This window comes from Halictus rubicundus, chromosome 12 (assembly GCF_050948215.1).
Source record: "Halictus rubicundus isolate RS-2024b chromosome 12, iyHalRubi1_principal, whole genome shotgun sequence".
In the NCBI taxonomy this organism is placed as follows: domain Eukaryota; kingdom Metazoa; phylum Arthropoda; class Insecta; order Hymenoptera; family Halictidae; genus Halictus; species Halictus rubicundus.
Window position 1 is genome coordinate 13,528,908 of NC_135160.1, and position 16,202 is coordinate 13,545,109.

Here is a 16,202-nt window from a genome sequence, read left to right on the forward strand (position 1 = left end):
ACAGTACCGTACACCGGTGATTAGGTGGGCACCGCGCGTGGGTACGGGTTTGCACCGGTGAAATTTATCGCCGGCCTTAGCCGCAGACGTAGAAATGTACCCGGGCACCGATGCGATATTTATCGCGTGTATTCGCATGAAAACCGACAAGCAATCGACGATCTTTAGTTATTTATCAGCTGTCGCGGTTATCGCATCGTTACCCGACATCGAACCCGGTTCTCTGTCGGCGTTGCACCGCTACATCCTCGCTTTACGATTTCCTCGTTCGGACCGAATGTTACGACACGGGCCCGCATCGGGTACCGAAGGATCGACAAATCATTTTGCCCGGGTATCGTGTACCCGGCGACTGTCAGCATGCTCGCGTGCCTCGCTGCCGATTAATATGGATCATTTCGACGCTAATTTATGTCGGGACCTTGTAAACGACCCTCGCCGATGCAACCAGTCGTGTGAACCGCTCGCTCCTTCTTGCCGTTCACTCGTCAAATTCCATTTAGGGCCGCGGCGGCTACCAGAAATTTCGAGAATTTATTTCCTACATAAATTTCATATAAAATTATATTGCATATCAAATTGCCCCGCGCGCAGCGGCTTGAGAATCCTTAATTAATTTATGTGGATTTTATAGAGCTGATACAGTGCAGTGAATTCTCGATATATGTATGTCACCAAGGCCTGGGTCATAAACGTCGAGATATACTCCATGAGGGGCCCCAAAGCTCGAGAGGTCTCAGACGCCGAGGAGTATGTCGTATGTAACGGCTCAGGTGTGTCTCCTGGACGATATATGTCGTTGGCAAGACCCGTGTTGTTGACATATATCGAGAATTCCAAATTCGGGTCGTTCCACATGTCAAGTCGATCAGTCTTTCACGTCACCTTCGGCGATTTTGTTCTAAATGAAATACGTCGTAGTCCATGTGAAATTAGGGCGGGTTTAAGTCATCGTTTTGCCGGTTTAGAATTTGTTTAAAAATTACAGGCCTTCGGAGTCTGCAATGTTTTCTCATTTCAGCGAAAATTGGCTTCACGGATTTTTGTCTCGGGAACTGTTGGTCCGATTCAGCTGAATGTTTTTTTGTTTTATTCGGAAAGGATTGGGCTATCGTGAAATAATCGTTTCGACCTCGATCATTGACTTTGCAACGTCGAAAACGGTAAACAAATTCTTTTCTCGCATTTTCTTCGACGAGGGACCAAAGTTATTCAAATTTTGACAAGAATACGGTCACTTTCCTTGAAATATTGTACAAAGTTCTATTGTTAAAGCAGCGATCAAATATAAAATTCACAGTTCCGTCACTTCTAAATCGAGCATACATAATAGTTCACCGAGAAAAACATTTAACATTGACGGTGATAATAAGACGAAAGATCCCTCCGTTGGATTCGTACCGGCCGCAGATCGCTAAGATCATGCGAGCAGACACGCACGAAGATCCACGGAGATCCACGGAGACGCGAGTTGTCCCCCCCCCCCCCCCCCGTGCCCCGTGTCGTCTGTCATGACGATTTTTCCGGCACCCCCGCGAGAAAACTCGACGGGGCCGGTGTTATCGGCACGTGAATCAATTTCCAATCGGTTTCCCCCCCGGAGCCCACCCCCTTCTGTGGAAACTGCCCCCCGACCATAAACTATTCTACTGTGCAAGATCGCGACGTCATGAATTATTCCAACGACTTCTGGAGCCAGGCGACTCTCAGGGACGATCTCGTTGTCTCGCTGGGAGAAGAACAGGGGCGAGGGGGCCGCGGAATAAAGGGGTCTCTCTCTCTCTCTCTCTCTCTCTCTCTCTCTCTCTCTCTCTCTCTCTCCCGCCATTCCGCTAGACAAAAGGCCTCCGCTACAAAGAAGATACTGATCCGCGAGGATATCGATTGTCTTCGCTCGGCGTATTTTCCAGATAACTCGCGTCGTCGTCCCGTCGCCGTAAGAAATGTGCATTTCAATGGGCCGAACCCGGTGATTGGACGCCGCGACACGTTCGAGCGGCGACCGGGTTTCTGCCGATTGCCCGCACGATTTCCTTCCGATCGTCTCGACTTGTCTCGTCTGTCAATATTATACGCCGTTTCGCTCCCAGCCTCGCAATTTTCCCTCTGGCAGTCGATAGTTAATTGCTTCGGCAAGTTTTTTTTTTTCAAAGAACGACTATTTACAGTGATTTCTCTGTATATGTCGCCAAGGCCTGGGTGATAAACGTCGCGGAATTATCCCCACTACCGCGACGTATACCTCGTGAGGCGCCACGAAGCTCGAGAGGCCTCGGTGAACATATCACGGCTCGGGTATGTCTCCTGGACGATATATGTCACTGGCAAGACCCGTATTGTTGACATGTATCGAGAGTTCGCCGTACTCCATTTTTATCATTTCACAGTCGTGAGTAGACTGCGGATTTTATGCATTCGTGACAAAAATGGTCAAATACAATACTGTAAGGACATGAAAAGAATTGTATATTATTTTCAATCTATTCAAATGATTAAAAGAGGAAATATATTTTCATTCAACTTCCCTTTCCATGGATTGATTTGGATAATTTTTATTTTAATATCGGCAGTCTAGTAACATTACAAAACGTATGTGGTTTCTCTTCATCTTTTAAGAAGTCGCGAGCACAACGTGCATGCAGAAATAAATAAAACACCGTCCACCGTGCAATTTAAAATTCATTTTGATCTCCAACTGGTTTCCAAGATTATATTGAGGACGACAATTTTCGGATGATAACCTAACTCTCTAAATTCGAATCTCCGCGACAGCAAAATTGACATTTCCCTGACTTTCGACTTCACTTGACTTCGAGTAACCTCCGCAGAACCTGTGAAGTGTGTTCCAAGAATTGGATAGCGTGCAACTGGCAACTCAGCGGGAAAAGTGAACACTAAGCGGGCACCATTGCACACGAATGCTTCAACCTTTCGACGACAAAAGTGTTACTACCGTGCGAACATCCTAAGTTGTCTAACACCTGCAAATTACATTGGGGTATTATTGTAAACAATGTGGCAGATGACGATATAAACTGTGTTGTTACAAGCAATCCAGCAGACGAAGAGCTTGAAACCCTAGTTGCTGGTTGGAAATAATATTGGGTTGTCCCGAAAGTAATCACGTTTTATTGTTTTGGTGAAAGACGATTAGACAAAAGACGAAATATTTTATTTAATTATATATTCTCCATTTTGGTGCAACACCAAAGTACCCAATAACCCAATTATCCAATTTTGTCTTTATCAGCTTCAACAGAACGTGCTGCATCTTCAACATCAAAATTGCACATCGAATAATTTAAAAAAAAAAAAGTAAAATATGCCGAAAATGCTGCTTTCGATTTTCCGTATTTGACAGGGCACCAAGTAAAAACTATTGCGCAGAATCAAACAATCTTTTTCACAAACAAGCCTCGTTATATCAGCTGTCAAAATATATAATGACCAGACTGCGGATCTCTATGCAAAATAAAATTCTTATACATCAATTGCAATCTACAGGAGCTAACTAAAAATTTATTTTGCTCATTAATAATTTTTATATGTCAAAAATGGTACATCGACATTGTTGAACTCCTTTAATCTTTTCACTGTTTTGAATTACACCTACCAGTTTTTGTCATAAACGCATAAAATCCGCAGTCTAATAATGACAATGTGGCTTAAGTGCGAAGTTGCCTATGAATAAAGTAAAATTACCTCTGTTGGGAACAAAACGGAATTACACTTTCCGAGCAACCCAATATAACAGTATTCTCAGATTTTTCTAATATTTTTACTGTTTTATACACCTATTCATTTCTGTCACGAACGCATAAAATCTGCAGTCTAATGACAATGCGGCTGAAGTGCGAAGTTGCCTGCGAAAAAAGTACAATTACCTCTGTTGGGAACAAAACGAAATTACTTTCCGAGCAACCCAATATAAAAGTATTCTCAGATTTTTCTAATATTTTTACTGTTTTAACTCGCACCTAGTCATTTCTGTCACAAATTCAGAACATCCTCTGTCTAATCATCAAATACTACTCTCATTTCTTCAAAAGCTTCTTGAATCCCCGCTGCAACACGAATCCTGATCCTACATAAATATCCGGGTTGCCGATGATTCAACAGCGCCTGCGAAACAGCTTGAATCATCATATTCAGAGATTTTTCTAATATTTTTACTGTTTTAAATCACACCTATTCATTTCTGTCACAAATTCAGAACATCCTCTATCTAATCATCAAATACTAGTCTCATTTCTTCAAAAGCTTCTTGATTCCCCGCTGCAACACGAATCCTGATCCTACATAAAAATCCGGGTTGCCGATGATTCAACAGCGCCTGCGAAACAGCTTGAATCATCATATTCAGAGATTTTTCTAATATTTTTACTGTTTTAAATCACACCTATTCATTTCTGTCACAAATTCAGAACATCCTCTATCTAATCATCAAATACTAGTCTCATTTCTTCAAAAGCTTCTTGATTCCCCGCTGCAACACGAATCCTGATCCTACATAAAAATCCGGGTTGCCGATGATTCAACAGCGCCTGCGAAACAGCTTGAATCATCATATTCTCAAATTTTGCTAATATTTTTACTGTTTTAACTCGCACCTAGTCATTTCTGTCACAAATTCAAAACATCCTCTATCTAATCATCACATACTACTGTCATTTCTTCAAAAGCTTCTTGAATCCCCGCTGCAACACGAATCCTGATCCTACATAAAAATCCGGGTTGCCGATGATTCAACAGCGCCTGCGAAACAGCTTGAATCATCCGGTGGCAGGTTACACAATCGCGGTCGTTTCACCGGGTTAGGTTAGCGATTCGGTCGGGCGAGGTGTGCGGTGCGTAATGGTCCGGTTTCGGACAGGTTTCGGATGGGTTTGGAGTGCCGGTAAGAGGCAGAGGTTCGACATTATAATACGCGAACTTCTGGATGGGCGCGGTTGCTGGTCCCGGGTATCGTCGCCGCGGATGATGCTGCCGGGCAGTCAAGGTGGAGGGAATAAAAAGAGAGGATTTCCCTTGGGCGGTCGTCCTTGCCCTCGCCGGTCGGCCCACGTCAAGGCCACCTCGCTGCAGGCGCATTGCACCCGTTTCTCTCTCTCTCTCTCTGCCTCTCTCCGCTCTCCTCTCTCTTCGTTCGCCTCGGTGGCCTGTCTTCTCCTCCGCCTGGCTGTTTCGTCCCTCTTCGTCTTCCTCTCGTTCATTTAATATACTGCATCGCTCGACTTGAACCACCCTGCGCCAGGCTATGGGCTCTCTCGCAGACTGCTTTCTTCGTGTTCCCCTCCGCGCGCACCCTGCCCTGCCGAGGATGATCGTCGTAGCGCAGGTTGCACAGTTACAGGCGTCCCTTTTTACTCCTAACCCCCCGCCAACCCCTTCGCTGCCTTTCTTAATCTTCTTCGAGTTTCTTCCCCTCTTCCCTGTTCTCTGTATCCTCTTCTTCTTCCACTTCTTCTTCCTCTGCTGCTTCTTCAGGGGACTTTTCGCGCGACAGATATCGCCTCCCGATCGGTCTCCTCCTTCTCCTCTTTCTCCCTTCTACTTTGCTTCGCGTTTCTACTACGGCCCCCCTCTTCTTCTTCTTCTTCTTCTTCTTCTTCTTCTTCTTCTGCTTCTTCCTCTTCTTTTCCAACTGCACCCTGCCCCGCGACTCCTGCAACGCTATAAATATCTGGCGAGGTGTTATTTTTAACTCGGTATCGCGCGACACGCACCAGCACAGTAGGAGAACATGACCGGCAGAGAGGAGGGAGCCGCCCATGAGGTCGAAGGGTTCGATACTTCTTCGAGGATCGACGTAAACGGGTTCCACCGGATACCGCGCGTAATACCGATCGTTGCTGCCTTTCGCGCCGCTTCCAGAACCTATGACAATGATAATGACTACTGGATCGAGCATCCACGCGCGCTGTTTGCGGCTTCGCTTGATCCCTATGAGCCTAGACTTCGAGTTTTTCACGATTCCACGCGATCGATGGATCGCTTCCATACTTTTCAGATGATGTAACAGCTGATCTTTGCGCTGTTACGGTCAGACTGCGGATCTTTGTGCAAAATGAAGATCTGTGTAAATTGTACGACACGGGAGAAAAATAGAAATGTTGTTCTTTATTTTTATGCAAAATAAAAATCTGTGTAAATTGTACGACACAGGAGCCACATAGAAATGTCGTTCTTTATTTTCATGCAAAATAAAAATCTGTATGAATTGTACGACACAGGAACCAAATAATAGAAATGTCGTTCTTTCTAGAACCAGTTGGCTGTATTCGACGAGTATACTCGTCATAAAGAAATGGCAATATTTTGTGTTTTCCTGCTGATAGGCCAGATCTGGTCTAAAGCTTTTATTTAATTAAGAAAAGAAAAATTGTGCTATGACGAGTATACTCGTCAAAAACTGATGCTAACTGGTTAATCTTTGCGACAAAATTCAGGTACACATTTCTCAAAGAGGCCGCAAAAGCTAACTGGTTAATATGTTGAATGCCACTTTGGTCATATATGGATGACACTATTGTTTGACTTTCAATTTTTCCAATATTTTTACTGTTTAAAATTACATCCACCCATTTTTGGCATAATATTCTACTTCACTAACACGTGACAAGACAGTGAATATGTTAATTAGTGAAGTGACTCCTATCTCGCTCAGATTTCTGTAAATCTGCTATTTAACCGCAAGAATATAGTATAAAATATAGTATAGTATAGTATAGTATAGTATAGTATAGTATAATTATAGTAAAGTATAGTAAAGTATATAAAGTGATAATAAAGTATATGGTAAAGTATAGTAAAGTATAGTAGAGTATAGTAGAGTATAGTAAAGAATATAAAGTAATACTAAAGTATATAGTACAGTATAGTAAAGTATAGTATAGTAAAGTGAAGTATAGTATAAAATATAGTATAGTATAGTATAGTATAGTATAGTATGGTATAGTATGTTATAGTAAAGTATAGTATAGTGAAGTATAGTTTAGCATAGTATAGTATCGTTTAGGATAGTATAGTTTAGTATAGTATTGTAAAGTATAGTAAAGTATATAAAGTGATACTAAAGTATATGGTAAAGTATAGTAAAGTACAGTAGAGTATAGTAGAGCATAGTAAAGAATATAAAGTAATATTAAAGTATATAGTAAAGTATAGTAAAGAATAGTAAAGTATAGTAAAGTATAGTATAGTATAGTGAAGTATAGTATAGTATAAAGAAAAGCAGATATTCGAGACCGGAGATTTTCTCGACGTTCCGGTATAAATGGCTCGCGCATGAAACATGATCATCAAGCCAGAGAAAAAACGGGAATGGAAAAATTGAAGCAATAGTTTGGTCCGGGTTTGATGCACCTTCACTGCTATAATAACTCGGAGAGTTTTACGAAATAAATGGGAAACGATTTTCACGTAGCTCGCGGTCGGAGGGGTTAATGGTTGCAACACTTTGAGCGCGCGATAGCGTTCCAGGAAGTTTTTACTATTTTAACTGTGAGATTATTCCGTGCTAACTGCGGATTCGAAGCGTCCGGATAATGGCGTTGATGTTTTCCTATTTTATGGCTGACGGACTCCCGGCCGCACACACCCGAGCACACACAATTCCCTATACAACATTACGCCTGTATACTTTTCCTCCCACAATATCCGGTTCGCATCAGGCTCCTCCGTTTTACAGAGGCGTTTACCATATATTTTCTTCGCGCAGCTTCATGATTGCGCCGCGCCGCGCCGAGCTGTGCATCGGCTAAAAAGCAAATGTTATTTTGATTCGCTTTCGTTAACTGTCGAAGAGCGCTCGATATTATCGAAAGAAACCGACATTAAGGACACGCCCAAAGGCCAACGGAGGATGCTCTTTCCGAGTTCATCGTGCAACCGCACCGCAACGTGCAATCTAGGCGCATCTCGCGAACGAGAAGTCGCGGGTAGGCGTGCACTCTCAGCCCTGACTAATCGACTTGTTCCTCTTCTCGGCCTTCCGGCGGGGACATGCTGCCCCGGACGGTTGATAAAATGCTTCGGCCATAAAAAGATTAGCCACGGATAGTCGTCGTTAGGAACATAATAGAGAGCCGAAAGCGCAATTTTTCTGCTACCACTAAAAACCAACGTTGCGAATGATGGAAAAACACGTCCAACTGGTAGGTGTTGTTTCACAAACAACGATGACGTAACCGAAGTTTTTCTCAAGGTTGTGGTTATTCATATGTTTTTCAAATCATTCCCTAACTCAGGCAAGCCTTCACACTTCAGCCATTATCCGAAGTAAGAAAACTTTGCTGTGAAAGCAATAGTCGGCGGACGTATCCGAAGACTTTACAAAATACTAGCCTGATGCTTCCATTGATAAAATATAGTAAATATTGTAATACTGCACGATTTTCTCCCTGCTGAAGTTCTTAGCTATTATCCCGAATTTCTGAAAAAGCGAATACGCTGTAAACAAAATATTTATAAAAGTCGTAGACCCTTTTACGACTTGTGTGCCACCCTGTACCGCCTCTGAAAGAAACCTGTGGGTGAAGGTTCCAACATGATCATTAAACTGCCGATTTTATGCATTTACAATGAAACTGTGTGGCTGCGATTTGCAACAGTAGAAAGACGAAAAGAATTTAAGGACATCCATGTACGATTTTCAACTCTTTAACACATTGTTCACTATCACCGGAGCGTATATAAGCTCAATTTATCTTTTCTTATAAAGATGAAATATGTAGTTCTTTTACTTGTAAGGGTAAACGCTGAAGCAATGAAACACTTCTTGCGAGGGAATCGTTTTTCAAAATCACATCGAGCGTTACTCACACGTTTCCCCAGGTGTATCGGACCCTCTTTTCCTCGTAAATATACTAAAAAAAGAAAAGTTTCGTGACAAAGGCCTTCGCTTCATATTTCCTTGCGATGCAAATGGGTCGAAAGAAGGGACAAATTTCTGCTTGGCTCTACGCATTTATTTTGCACAAAGATCCGCAAAAGTCTGATCATCGTGCACAGATCCTGCGTTTTGATGAAACCGGTAGCAGGACACCGGGACAATTTCACCAGAGGCGTACTTGGCTCCCGAAAGCGTCCATAGCCAGGTATACTCGAATCGAACGATTGGGCCAGCAAGAACGATCAGTCAAGGTGGACCGCTGTCGAGGCCCCCGTTCATTCAGGGCTCGATGGCTACCGTTTGACAGCGAGAGATATTCGAGCAGGTCACCGCATTCGTTCCACCGAGTATAGATCCAGTTTCTTCATCAGCTTCAGCAGCTTGGCACCTCATCCACCGTTTCTTCTCGGTCGTCCCGACGCTTCGTCGATCCTGCTCTCTTCTTTTCCCGTCGCTTTTTCTCCCGGGCTCTCTCTCTCTCTCTCTCTCTCTCTCTCTCTCTCTCTCGCCTTCTCTTTCCTCCTTTTTCCGCCTTTCCTCCGCGCGCGGTGCTCTCTGGAGCATGACTCCGGGCGTTGATTAGACCCTGCCCTCTTCCTCGACTCTGCTAAACCCCTCTCTCTCTCTCTCTCTCTCTCTCTCTCTCTCTCTCTCTCGTCTCTCTCTGCTCCCCCCACCTCCGCAGCAGCTTCGTTCCTTGCTCCCCTTTTTTTTATTGTTGCCACTCTAGCTCCGTGACCTTGCGAAGGTCGGGTGAACGAACAGTTACGAAGGCAGCGGCTACGGTCGTTGATGGCGCGCCGGTGTCTCGATGTCGGTACGTGGAAAAGGAACTCCGCGCCGACGGCATTACGCGATACGTGTAATAATAAGGTGGTGCACTGGCCCGGACGAACTATCATTATTCTTAGGGAGCCGCGCCGCAGACCGGTCCCCCCGACGAGTCATTTGGTTATCTTTCGGATCGGACGCGGACGCCCGTTTCCACGCGAAATCGGTTTCGAAAGGACCGTGGCCGGCACCCTCGAATTTCACGAAACGATCCTACGCGCAGCGGTTCGGGAAAGTGGAGAAAATTCGAAAAATTTGATCGCATGGAATGATAAATTAACCCTTTACGCTAGAACCTATTTTAACTCCAAAACGAAAATTCGAAAAATTGGATCGCATGGAATGATAAATTAACCCTTTACGCTAGAACCTATTTTAACTCCAAAACGAAAATTCGAGAAATTCGATCACTTGGAATGATAAATTAACCCTTTACGCTAGAACCTATTTTAACTCCAAAACGAAACATTTCTTCCGATCTTGGAATATTTCACTTCTATGTATATTGTTGTTTCTCATTTTATGCGTACGAAAATGGTGCAATTTATACTCGCACAATACTGAAATGTTTAGGAATCTACTAAATACGAAAAAGGTGGCGGTCCTTGATCATGTAATAGTTGACCTGCTTCTTTGTTAATTTTTAACTCTTGCTGAAGCAGTAATTTGCTACTACAGTTTCACGTAGAATCATTAGATGTCTCTTCGATCAAGGTTGTTTTAAAAATGCTGTAACTTTTTTTTTTAGCGCAAACAGGTGCATCAAATTTCTCTCGATGTCGACTTCCGCAAACACTATTGTTATGATTAACCCCTTAATTTGTACGCTCGAGTTAATTCGAGCGCGCTAAACAGGCCAAACTGTGCACACTCGAGATAATTCGAGCGGCGTTGTATTTTATGCTGCTATAATTTTTCACACTCGAATGTAATCGAGAATTGAAAATAACAATGTGAAAGCAAAGAAAAAAATCGTTTTATTGATATTTATCATTTACATGGGATTGTAAGCTGTAACAATTATTTATTCAAGAATAAAATATAGCCTTTTTCCATGGAACAAAAGCGCGGTATATCAAAAATTTTTGGCCGGTTTTTTTAAAAAAAACTGCGTTATGGGGTTAAACTAAAATTTAGCTGCGTCCGTCTGCGTCTGTGACCGTGAGAGATTTTTCAAAAACATACATTTTTATATATTATAAACCCCGTAATCAGAAGCTGTTTCATTCAATGATTGAATAATTGTTGATAAACTATATAAATGTGTAGAAAAATATCTGATCGAACAAGGTTTGACGTGATGAATTTTTAGATGTCCATTCTTTATAATTACTTTCACCTAGAATTCTGAAATATAAACTTCCATCGATTTCATTAAAAATAACTCTTTAATTATACAGTTTCGTGGGTATGTTTACGCAACATTATTTGTCTAAAATTATGTTTTATATCAATTATAGAATTTTCGATTCTATCGGGTAAAACAGCCCCCACAAGGGTAGCTTTTTAGATTAGCAAACAAATAATATGACGATTCGGATTGTATGAATTGAAAACCCCCCAAAACTGTCTTCTTTATAACAAATACTGCATAGTTGAAAGAGATATGTTGTCCACTTATGACATGAAATTTGACAGAGATGGGATTTCACAGAGCTACCATTCTACAGAAAAAATATTTATCAATTTCGGTGAAGCCGCGAAGTTTAACACTAGGTTTACGGAGCATTCAAATTGAGTATTTTACATTACTTTATCAAAATAAGAGGAATGTGTGTATCCCAGTTTTCAGCCATTTTTTAAATAATATATACCTAAGGAAATAAGTTTGTTGAGTAATTCCACGTAGATGGATCTTCAAAATCTCAATAATCGTAAATTAAAACTATTAGAACCCGTCATTCTGACGGGTCCCGTAAACCTAGTGTTAAATTAAAAATTCACCTCACTTTCTGGACACAGTGGTGTATGAATTTTATCAGCAAAGAACAAATTGATTTTTTTCCGGGTCTGTCACGGTAGAGCAGCGCGTTCAATCAATTAAGGTTCTCGGTGAACAAACGATGAATTCGCGGGTGCAGGATTTTATCGAGCATGAAATTCTGGCATTCGGCAGTTCAGTCGTTCGGAGCCCGAGGTCCGGGTTAGAGATGTGAACGCGAGTGATTAAAAGCCGGAAATGAGAGGGCGGGCCGAATCGCCGTTTCATCCGGTGGACACGAGGCGGGCGACGCGGAGCAGAAATCGCGCGGATTCCGACAGCGTCCTCTCGGCGCGGTGCTCCTCGCCGGTGTTATCTGGAATTTCAATTGAGAGACGACGAACGATCCACGTGTGAAGCGTAGATTCTAGAATCGATGTCGGCATCCGGCATTGGTTATTAGCCCCCTAAACACGCCAAGACTAATGATTTACTCGTCCTTGGGCTCCGCCGGGATCGGAGATTACTATTTACCCGGTATTTTCTCTAATGGCCGCTCGTGTTCTTCCGCAAAGCGTGCCTGAGGATCGCGTATCGATTCATTATCGGCTCCGCTAATGAGTCGTTCTCAGCCGATCACCGGCTGACACAGGTACAGTGGACCCAAGAAGCGTTTCGACACTAAATTTCGCATTCTCCAGAAATTGTCCACCGTCGAACCAGTCTAATTTTTGTGAAAAAATTTATTTTGAGAACATGATAACACTGAATTTATTTTCAAGCTTGAAGCCACCACTTTTGCAGACCGTTGTCCCTTTTTTTTCTAGGGTATCTGGGGACAATTTTATGGGAAAATCTGAAATCACGTTTTTTGGACGTTAATGCTACAAATTGAATCGTGTGAAAAAATATGAAAACATTTTCTTTGCGAGTGAAACTGTTACGGATTTCAAGATTGGAGATTTTCTTACAACGATACCTTAAAAATTGATCTGCAATTGTTTTGAAGCATATTTCATGCTTCCTTCAATAATTTTAATAAGCTGGAATCAGTGCATCAATGTTCTTAAATTTATTTAATTTCAAACATTGCTTCAAATTGCACCTGCTCATTTATTCATAAATGCATAAAATTCGCAGTCGACTTCTTACATTGGTGCAATTGATACTGAGTAGCCTGCGGATTTTATGCATTTGTGACAAAATCGAGTAGGTGAAATTTGAAGTAGTAAGTACACTGAACGACGTGCATTACTTTGATTTTCTTAAAGCAATAATTGTTAAAGCAGGAACATTACAACAGCACTCAACCGTGTACGTACAAAATTAAGACAGGAAAGAAACACTTTAGAAGTTCGATGAATAACTTTTACGTATAAAAATCAACATATTAAAAAGTTTCCCATATTAAAAAGTGCTGCTTATCATACTGTGGTGGAGAATTTGTGACGACGAATCGATTTTGAAAAATGTTCGAAGGTAAACGATACGAGTCCACGGACCGGAAACGAGCGATTCGGTAAATTCGGAAATTTCGCAAATCGGCGGTATCATTATGAAAAAATCGCGGCGTAAGTCACATGCCGGACAATCAACGCACATGTTCACCCTCGACGCTCGCGTGCGGAATAATAATAGTGCGTTTCCTGGCTCGTAAGAAAATTCCTTTCGGAGGAGGATGTTGCGTGGAACGTGTTACGTTTAGCAACCGTGAGCTTTCCAAGATTGCCCCTCCCCCCTCTGGCCGGCCGGGGTCATTTGGGTCATCGTTAAGGGTAGATCGTGAAGTTGTTCGACCGCGGTTCCATAAACGCGTGCAGCACGTGTGCGCGTGCGCGTGTTTTACGAATTATGCCGCGGTGTTCTCGCTCCGCGAAAAATGCACGTCGCCCTTTACCTCTTGATGAGGTCCTCTCCTTCCTAGGAGTAACCTTAAACTGGAACTTCAGCTTTCGAAAAATTTCAATTTCTCGAGAAGTTCCAAGCGGGAAATTCACTTGCGAATGAGTAACTTTTTAATTAGAATTAACGGCTACACCGACCGACCGCGGGATTAATCGAAACTTATAAAGCCAAGATGAAACTTTCTTGCCCTGCGAGCTCACCTAGTTCCCCGCAAGTTCTCCCCGGGAGTTTTAATTAAACTTAGGTTTAGTGTAAGCCCCGTTGAAAATACTTTCGAAGCTGTGATCTTGACGTAAGGGACCTTTTTACCTGAGATTTACCTGAACAGGGAACTTCGAAATTTTCAGTTCGTTTTAGTTTCGATGTTCGTTTCAACGAACCGAGCCGAGCCGTGAATTTCTCAAGTGCACAGGTCAGTTCCTGAACATTTTGCATGCTGCTTCTTCTTCGCGGAGATACTGAAGGATGCCCAATATGGCGAACAGCGGAACGTTTCTCGGAATCTAGAATCCGTACAAAAGACTCGTCGAACAGAAGTCAGGGGCTCCGTAACAAACGTCTCATATATTCCTGTTTGAAATCACCGGACGGGAATAAAAAGAAGAGTTACACCCGTCTCCGCGTTCCTAGGAAGAACGGAAGTCTGTCTGCGACTTGTAACATCTACTTTCGTCTCGTTTCATCTCGCGCTTTCTTCCATTCGCTCGAGGACCAAAAAAAAAAAAAAAAAAAAAAAAATAAACGAACCGCCGCTATGGCATCAGTCGTAATTCACCCGGGTAAAAATAATCCCCTAGGGAGTACCCGGAACCTAGGACATAAATCCTTTTTTTAGCCAGAAGTCGTCTTTCATTTTTACCGACCGGACCGCTTCTTTTTCTATGCGCTTGCCAAGATGTCTGTTCTCGGTGACAGCAAACTTTGGACGAACTTCTTAATTTTTGAACCGACGAAGGAATCCACGAAGAAATGGAAAGAAGAATCAGTGTTGGATCAGAAATCATTTTTATTTGAAATCCAGAGATAATCGAGTAATTTACTACTATTTACTGTTGGTAATATAACCGAGTAAATGGTAATATCCGTTGAATTTAATGACGGTTGTTACACTTAAGATTAGACGTGTGGAGCATCGAAAGTAACTACAGTAAAGCCTCGATCTAAGCCGAACGGAGCTACACAGATTTAGTCAGTTCGCATGTTTCCTCCACTGGGGGCATAACCTGAGTCGATGACTTGTCCTTGAAATGTTCTTACGATCTTTTACGGTAGTACTAACGTTAATATTATTGATTTTTATTCTTAAACGAATTTCTGGGGCTTGGTGCATTTATTTTTCAAAGCTATGAATCTTGTGTAGATATGTGCATGTTAATTGCCACGTCAGTCGCATACGACTGACAGTGATTTTTGGCTGGGTTTAGAAATACATTTGTATTATAAAATATCTTTCGAATTCGAAAGGGTTAAGACAGCATCCCCTATAATACAGTTTACATTTCTAGTTTTGGTTTCGTTAATTAAGTTACTCTGATTTTGTAAGAATTTCTGGGGTTGATATTTGACACTTCACGTGTTAAATACTCGAACAACAGTTTTCTATACATTTGCAGTGGCTACGTCCTTGATCACACTTTTCACCGAACTACTAGGTGTCCACGGATCATGGGGAAGATTATGGGGACATATACTTTGTATACAGGGTGTCCCACATAAATGGGAACACGTAAATATCTTTCGTATTTACAGTCCTATCAGAAAACTTCAGAGGACAAAGTGACACTATTGCAGGGAGGCAATATAATGGTGAAGAAAACAATTTTTCATGTCGTGTTTTTTAATGAAATTTCAAGGTGAACGATGTTTTTTCAAATGGAATAGTATATCTTTTTTACGATAGCATGACAGACAATAAAAAACTGAATTTAGTGGATACCACCTTCTTGACCTTGAGATGACCTTGAGCAAGAATAATCATGTTGAATCGGATGAAATGTGGACAAGTACCTGACAAGGATCTCTCCTGGATCTCTGACAAGTACCAGGCCAATAAAACGAGCCCGATTGATTGATATTTACGAGACCATATTAAACTCACTCGTTATTTTCCCCTGTTTATAGACAGTACCGTAGTAGCTAACAGCAACAGGTAACAGTCTCCTTCCTCCCACAATGTTCACTGTTTTCCAAGCCAGTGTCAGAAAGCGGTTGTCAGTCTTGGTTTCTCGCGGGACTCGAAACTGCCCCGTAAATCAAGTCACACTATTCTAGCGCGACAGTCGTTCTTTTCAGGCTCTTTTGCAATTTTTCCGAAAAAAATTCCGTAAAATTACCATCACTTTTATTCCCACATAGTTTCATATTTTCCAACGATGATTATAAATTTCTTCATTCAAAAGCGATTCAATTTGGCCGCAATATCTACGTTAATGGTTGCTATAATTGTTTTTTTATTGAAGCACTTTAGACCCTTAAATGGGTCCATTTCACTTTACAATGTGGAATCACAAATTTACAGGTTGGTATTACAATGTTCCAAGATGTAATTATGATTTAAATAGATAATTTACAATCTTTGAAATACGACTGAATATGACTGCAAGCCTTAATATTAGGTTCCGCTATGTACATGTCAATATTTAGGGGTAAGCC

The 16,202-nt window shown here is 42.0% G+C and overlaps 1 protein-coding gene across 4 annotated transcripts in view; it reads left to right on the top strand.

Moving 5' to 3' along the window:
* LOC143359488 (uncharacterized) overlaps positions 1 to 16,202 on the top strand; it is a 208,594-nt gene that overhangs the window by 74,691 nt on the left and 117,701 nt on the right. The gene's annotated exons all lie outside the window — the stretch shown is intronic.